Source organism: Rhinopithecus bieti, unplaced genomic scaffold (genome assembly GCF_001698545.2).
Source record: "Rhinopithecus bieti isolate Rb0 unplaced genomic scaffold, ASM169854v2 scaffold_23826, whole genome shotgun sequence".
In the NCBI taxonomy this organism is placed as follows: Eukaryota; Metazoa; Chordata; class Mammalia; order Primates; family Cercopithecidae; genus Rhinopithecus; species Rhinopithecus bieti.
In genome coordinates this window covers 793,237-800,888 of record NW_016811267.1, presented here as the reverse complement: position 1 = coordinate 800,888, position 7,652 = coordinate 793,237, and positions in this window count along the sequence as shown.

Genomic DNA, 7,652 nt, shown 5'->3' with positions numbered 1-7,652 from the left:
AACATTTTAACCTAAAATAGTACTTTGAGGGAAATATACAGCACCAAATAGATTTATCAAGAAAGTTCCTCAAGAAAAGTTCATGCTTAATAAAACCAAAATCAAGCATTAGAAAAGATTGAGAACATATAGGGAAATAAGGAGAAGGTGCCAATAACAAAACCCAAAATTAAAAATGGTAAATAATTACAGAGACAATGAATATGTTTAAATTAATAAAAAGTTTTAAAAAATAATATATTTGCATTGTAGATGAAATGATCAAATACTTAGAAAATATAAAATTCTAAAACTGGTTCAAGAAAATGGGGACCTCGTATGCTCAAATAAGCTTTAAAGAAATTGAAATGGTAGTCAAAGATTGTCTCTCTCTAAAATCTTTGCCTCAGTGGGTTTTATTAAAGTGTAGTAATTATTATTAAACTGTTAAGAAATGATTAGTATCTTATACATGTACTTCAAAAGCAGAAAAGTGTTAAGAAATCTGACCAGCACATCTCATCAGGTTAATGCAATCTTGGCCTAAAATCAGGTAAGAATATTTTCTGAAAAAAGAGACAATTAGCCAGGTGTGGTGGCTCATGCCTGTAATCCCAGCACTTTGGGAGGTCAAGGTGGGTGGATCACCTGAGGTCGGGAGTTAGCGACCAGCCTGAACAACATGGAGAAATCCCATCTGTACTAAAAAACACAATTAGCCAGGCGTGGTGGCACATGCCTGTAATCCCAGCTACTCAGCAGGCTGAAGCAGGAGAATCACTTCAACCCGGGAGGCGGAGGTTGCGGTGAGCTGAGATTGTGCCATTGCACTCCAGCCTGGGCAGCAAGAGTGAAACTCCATCTCAAAAAAAAAAAAAAAAAAAAAAAAAAAAGAAAAGAGTTACAGGCCTGCTTCATCTATCCATGCAGATATTAAATTCCAGAATAAAACCATAACCTAGTCAAATTTAGTGGTGTATTAAAAATGGTTTACCGTAACAAAGTGGTATAAGTTTATTTCATAAATGACAAGAATGGCTAATATCAGAAAACCTATCATATGATTTATCATAGGAATTTATTAAAAAAGAAAAATAATGATTATTTCAATCAAGATATAAATATATTTTCTTAAACTCTACTCCTATTTATGATTTTTAAAGAACACAACACAGAATTCAAGGAGACTTTCTTAGCTAGATATAGAATATATAGCACAAAATTAGCAAATACTACACTAAATGAAGAAACTTTTTGATGCATTACCTCAGGATCAAGGAAAAGCAAAGGATACTCACTATCTCCGCTGTTCTTTAACATGGAGCTGAAAGTCATGAGTGATGGTATAAGGCAAGAAAAAGAAACAAAGTATCCAAGGACTGGAAGGGAAGAGAGGAGATCATCTACCTAGAAAAGATAAAAGAAGGATGACATCATCTATTAGAACAATAACAGAGCCCAGTGATACAGAAGGCAAGGTCAGCTGGCAAAAATCCTGGTGATCCTCCTAGTATCATACCAGTAACAAGCATTCAAGAAATAGAAGTTGAGTACAGAGAAAAAGAACATTCCCAATAGCAACACAAACTATTAGGTTGGTGCAAAAGTAATTGCAGTCTTTGCCATTATTTTTACATTTAATAGAATAAAGTGTAGGATAATAACTTCATAATCTAGGCATGAGGAAAGACTTCCTAAGCACAATTTCAAATGCACAAAATATAGCAAGAAACATAAAGAAACATGTCTCAGGATTCCTTTACACCCCAAAACTACTGAGTACTCTAAAGGGCTTTTGTTTATGTGGTTTAGAAGTCTAATTTTTTACCATATTGGAAATGAAAATTGAAAATCATTTAGCACATTAGTTATTAGTACACTTAAAAGAGCAATAATGAACCTATTGCATGCTAATATTGACCAAGCAGGAGCATCACTATCTTGGACAAGCCCCTCATTCTAAAATTCACCTCAATACAATCCACCTAAATCCAAAGAGTGTCAGGCTAATGGCTAAGGTCAGCACGGCCATAAACCACAGATATCTCCAGCCAGAAATATTCCAAACTCCTCCCCAACCAGAGACATGCTAGCCCCGAGATAAGCTTCCTCTGGCTGGGAAGATGCCAGCCTCAAGATAGCCCCCACCTGGTCAGAAAGATGTAGCCCCAAGATAACCTCCCTCCCTCCCAGAGACATTCCAACCCCACCATAAAACTTCTCCCCCACACAGAAACATTCCAAGCTTGTAATAAGCCCCTCACCCTAAAACCAATACATACTGTTAGTTTGTAAGAGAAAACTCCTGACTGAAATTGGCCAGAAGCCCATCTCAGGTTTTATCTAAAGTAAACCTGTCTTTAACTGCCAAGCCATGTTTCCTGTTTCTTTCCTCTTTCTTTAACTCTTACAAATATAGTAACATTTTCAGGCAAATAACCACATTAAGAAAAAGCATTTTGTGAGAAGAGTAGCCTTGTTTGACATTTTAGCAAAAACATTGTATGTCCCGGCTTGGTGGGAAACAGCTTGAGGCTCACATTTGCTTCTTCATTCAGTCTGTGACAATATGATGTCTTAGTTGAGGCATATGATGAAAAGATCTTCTTACATATAATTAGAAAAATAAAGACTTCAGGGACCATCTTGCAGAGGTCCTCAGGTCATACTTTGAAAAATTCTACTATGAAATATCTAGGAATTAACCCAAAACATCCCATAACTTCAAAGAGAAGAATGTTAAATCCATACTAAACACATGTAGAAGATTATCTGAAGACATGGGGAGCAGTTTACAGTCTTCGGTGGGATGGCTTGATGTGCTAATGATGTCAATTCATCCTCAAATTATAACCTCAATACAATTGTGTTTACTGTTCCAGTCAATCAACCATACATTTGATGAAACTATTTGAAAATTCCTTCAGAAAAATAAATGTCAGGCTGGCACGGAGGCCTATGCCTGTAATCCCAGCACTTTGGGAGGTTGAGGAGGATGGATTGCTTGAGGCCAGGAGTTTGAGACCAGCCTGGCCAACATGAGGACAGCCAGTCTCTACCGAAAATACAAAAATTAGTTGGGTGTTGTGTTGGGTGCCTGTAATCCCAGCTACTCGGGAGGCTGAGGCAGGAGAATCGCTTGAACCCAAGAGGTGGAGGTTGCAGTCAGTGGAGATGGCACCACTGCACTCCAGCTTGGGTAACAGAGTAAGACTCTGTCTCAAATAAATATATACATACATAAATGTTAGCACAAAACCATACTAATATTATAAAAATGGAATCAAGAGAAGAGCTGTTCCCTCCCACATGCTGAGACACACAATAGAGACATAGCCATTTTTAAAATTATGAAACGTGGAACAGACACAGATCTAAGTAAGTTGACTGGAAATCTCAAAATATTCCTGCATTATTCAAAACCTAATATAGTACAGGATAAATGTACTGTCACAAATCAAGAGGAAAAAGTAGATTGTTCACTCATTGTAGTGAGAAAACTGCTCTTTTTATGAAGCAAAGTAAATCTGAATTTCTGCCTAACAGCACAAAGGAGGAATCCAGCTGGATTAGAAAAATAAATGCCAAATATCAAAGTATAAATTTAATAGAAGAAAGTATAGGAGAATAACTTTGTGATATAGACTTGAGGAAAGACTTCCTAAACAAAATTTCAAAAGCACAAACATTAAGATGATTTTTTAAAACATGAAAAAAACCAACATTGAGGATTTCCATTCAACAAAGGATTTCCAGGATGAGGTTAACAGGCAGATGGGAAATGGGGAAAAGATATTTGCATTGTCTAAAACCAAAAGGAGCACATCCATGTAGTGTGGGGAATTTCTTAAAAACTGACAAGGGAATAATATCTAGAACAAACAAGAAACCGGTTATATCAAGAAGAAGTAGGTACCTTAATGCAAAAATGAGCAAAAGATGTGAGAAAATGATGCACAGGAGTTACTCAGACAAATGAAAGGAAGCCCACTCCCCCGCCCTCCCAAAAAAAGAAAACAAAAGGAAAGAAAAAAAGAAAATAATGGAGGAAAGGGGACAATGAAAAACAGCAGTGGAATTTCACTGTATGTCCCCACAGTTCCCAAAATTATAAAATGTCCAGTGTTGGTTGGGCTATGAGGAGAAAGAAATACTTATGCACTATGGGCTGGGCACAGTGACTGATGTCTATAATCCCAGCACTTTGGGAGGTTGAGGTATGAGGATCACATGAGGCCACGAGTTTGACACCAGCCTGGCCAACATAGCAAAATCCCATCTCCACCAAAAATACAAAAACTAGCCGTGGTGGTGCACGTCTGTAATTCTAGCTACTCCAGAGGCTGAGGCAAGAGAATTGCTCGAACCCAGGAGGTGGAGGCTGCAGTGAGTCGAGATCGCGCCACAGCAGTCCAGTCCGCTGGTGAGAGAGGGAGACTCTGTATCAAATAATAATAATAATAATAAAATACTTTTGCACTATTAGTGGGCATGTAGATTGGTGGAAATTAAAAATTTTAATGGTATTCATGCTCCGTATGTCAGCAAACTTGCTACTGTGTATCTATCTTGACTTCTGAAACCTGTTCATAGGGGGACATGTAAGAGAATGTTCTCTGCAGCAGTTATCTTAGCAGGAGTGTTGGATAAGCCTACTTGTCCCTAGTTGGGGAGAAGGCAGGTAAAAGTATATAGAGGCAAACAACGGATATAGAGACAAAAGGATATAGAGCTTTTGGCAGGAGTTAGATGCACACATAATAATATAAGTGAACCTTTTAAATAGTATTGAGTGAATTAAACAAAAAATAGGATGAACTCTCTAGGATAATTCTATGTGGTCACATTAAAATATGTACATATGTACATAAAATATGTACATGAAACTATTCTGAATGATATAGTAACAATGAATCTATGTCATTTGTCAAAATCTATATACACAATGTGAAGAGTCTAACCTTACGTAAACTATGGAATTTAGTTAATAATAATGCATCAATATTGGTTCATCAGTTGGAACACAGGTGCTACTGGAATGCAAGACATGAACAATAGGAAAGACTACTGTAAAACTTGGTTAATAATAGTGTGTTGGCTGGGCGTGGTGGCTCACCCCTGTAATCCCAGCACTTTGGGAGGCCGAGGTGGGCGGATCATGAGGTCAGGAGATCGAGACCATCCTGGCTAACACAGTGAAACCCCATCTCTACTAAAAATACAAAAAATTAGCCGGGCGAGGTGGCGGGCGCCTGTAATCCCAGCTACTCAGGAGGCTGAGGCAGAAGAATGGCGTGAACCCGGGAGGCGGAGCTTGCAGTGAGCAGAGATCTTTCCACTGCATTCCAGCCTGGGCTATAGAGCAAGACTCCGTCTCAATAATAATAATAATAATAATAATAATAATAATAATAATAATAATATAATAATAGTAATAAGTCAAAATTGGCTCATCAGTTGTAACATAGGTGCTACAGGAATGCAGGATGTCATAGGAGAGACGACCCCACATGCAGGGGTGAGGCCCCACATGCAGGGGTGAGGCATACTTAAGAACTCTCTATACTTTCCGATCAATATTTCTATAAACTTAAAACTTCTTTAATAAAATTAAATCCATTAATTTACCATTTTAAAATAGTCACATAAAAATATGTGCAGATAGAAAGCAATGTGTCTTACAAGAACATATACAAATCAAAAAGAGCATATTAAGTATGTGAAAATGCCTGTTAGAAAAGAATGGAAACAGTGAAAGAAAGGGGATAAACAAATGAAATAAGACAAGGATCTTGGACAAACCAATGTTAATCAAAAGCCACAAACTGGAAATATCACAGACTGAAACCTCTGCACCTGAATTCTACCATAAAATAAAACAGAAATATTTTTATGAATAATGTAAGTGACATTGCTACAAGAGTTTCTGAAATCCTTGGTTCTGGATGGACCCATCCATCATTACAGCCCATAGTAGTCTCACTAGGACACTGTCCCCAAGTAGCCCCCCGACCCCTGCCATGCAGGGGGGAGTCATCATGGCGCTTGGAGAACACAGAATCACCCGGACAGTGAGGAACTTTACTGGAGTGAGGATGACGTATCCCACATGAAAAGACCACCCTATGACATGGAAGGAAAGTCTTCTGACCACGCAGCCGTCCTACTCAGAAACCATCCCCCAGCATCAGCCACCTTCCTTCCCCATCCCTCCCATTGCTGGGCATCCTCTCTCCTACTAAGCACTTCTCCATTTGCTCTGCTCCTCTCCATCCCCTCTCCCGGGCCGCCGCCCCATCCTCCTCCTCATCTCCTCTCCTCTGCATGCACTCCACTCTGGCTTCCAGAGAGAATTTTCTGAAATGCTTTCAAGTTGTGAAGGCATCAGACCCAGGGTGGAAACTCCAGCTCTCACTGTGTGTCTTTGGAGAAAGGACTTTGCAGCTCTGAGGCTCCTCTCCGCAAGTGAAAAACAGGAGTAACCAGAGAACTGTGAGAGTCCACCTTGTAAGTCATTGTCATTGACTGATGATGATATTGGTCTTCAGAGTTCATTTGTTTGTATTGTTCTGTACCAGCTGTCACTCACTGACTCCATTCTAGACTCATGGGCTCCAGCCCTAGCAGGGACCTTAGTATTCCTGGCAATGACACAACACAGTGTCTGATCCAACCAAGAGTCTGATCCAACCAAGAGTCTGATCCAACCTTCCCCCTCTGCTCAAGCTCCTGCCTCACCCCTACAGTCCAACATCCTGCCTCCTGCTTGCTGGAGCAGCCACGGTTCTCCAGGCTGGGGTACCCCGTCTCCTCTGACAGGTGGACAGAATTCTACCTACTCTGGTATCACTGCGGATGGCTCACACACAGGTGCAGAGCAAACATCTCACAGCACTGGGATGCATCCAGCTCCATCCTACCTCTTACAACCAGATTACCAAGGACACAACAGTGGAGACAAAATACACCTAGCACAGGGTTTCTCAATCTCAGCACTCATGACATTTGGGACTGGATCATTCTTTGTAGTGGGAGCTGTCCTGTGCATTGTCTGCCATTTAGCGGCGTCCTTTACCTTAATCCCTTAGATGCTAGTAGGAAAATCCCCCCCCTCCCCACAAGTCCTGACAACTGAAGTATCTCTGGACATGACCAAGTGTCTCCTGGGGGCCAGAATCACATTCAGTTGAGGACCGCTGACCTCTAAGCTGCAACGGGCACCTGGGCTGGCTGAACAGCCAGGCGCTCTGCATGGGAAAAAACACGCCAGGCAGCCACCTAAGGCTGAGATCTCTCTCTCTTTTCCCCGTCTCCCCGGTTCTGCACCCCACCTGCAGGCTGGGCAGCTCCATCCACAACTCTCTGACTCTGCCCTTGTACCCATATCCTCTTGGTTCCCCTCCACCTGGGGCTGCCTTCAATCAAGTGGCATAAGGAAAATGCAGAAAAAGCACCCTTTTAAGGTGCTTTCAGGGGGTACCTGCAGGCAAGTGTAGGAGCCAGACCAAGGCCTCCTTAAACTGGTGCTGTGAGCTTTATGCCTGCAGTGGCCTTCCCAGCAGGACATTCCCATGGGCCTCCCCAGGAAACCACCTGGGGTCTGGAGAGGCCAGGATTAGCCTCAGGGGCTGTTCAGGGGGCAGCCTCCACCTCTTCCTCCAGCACACAAGGGC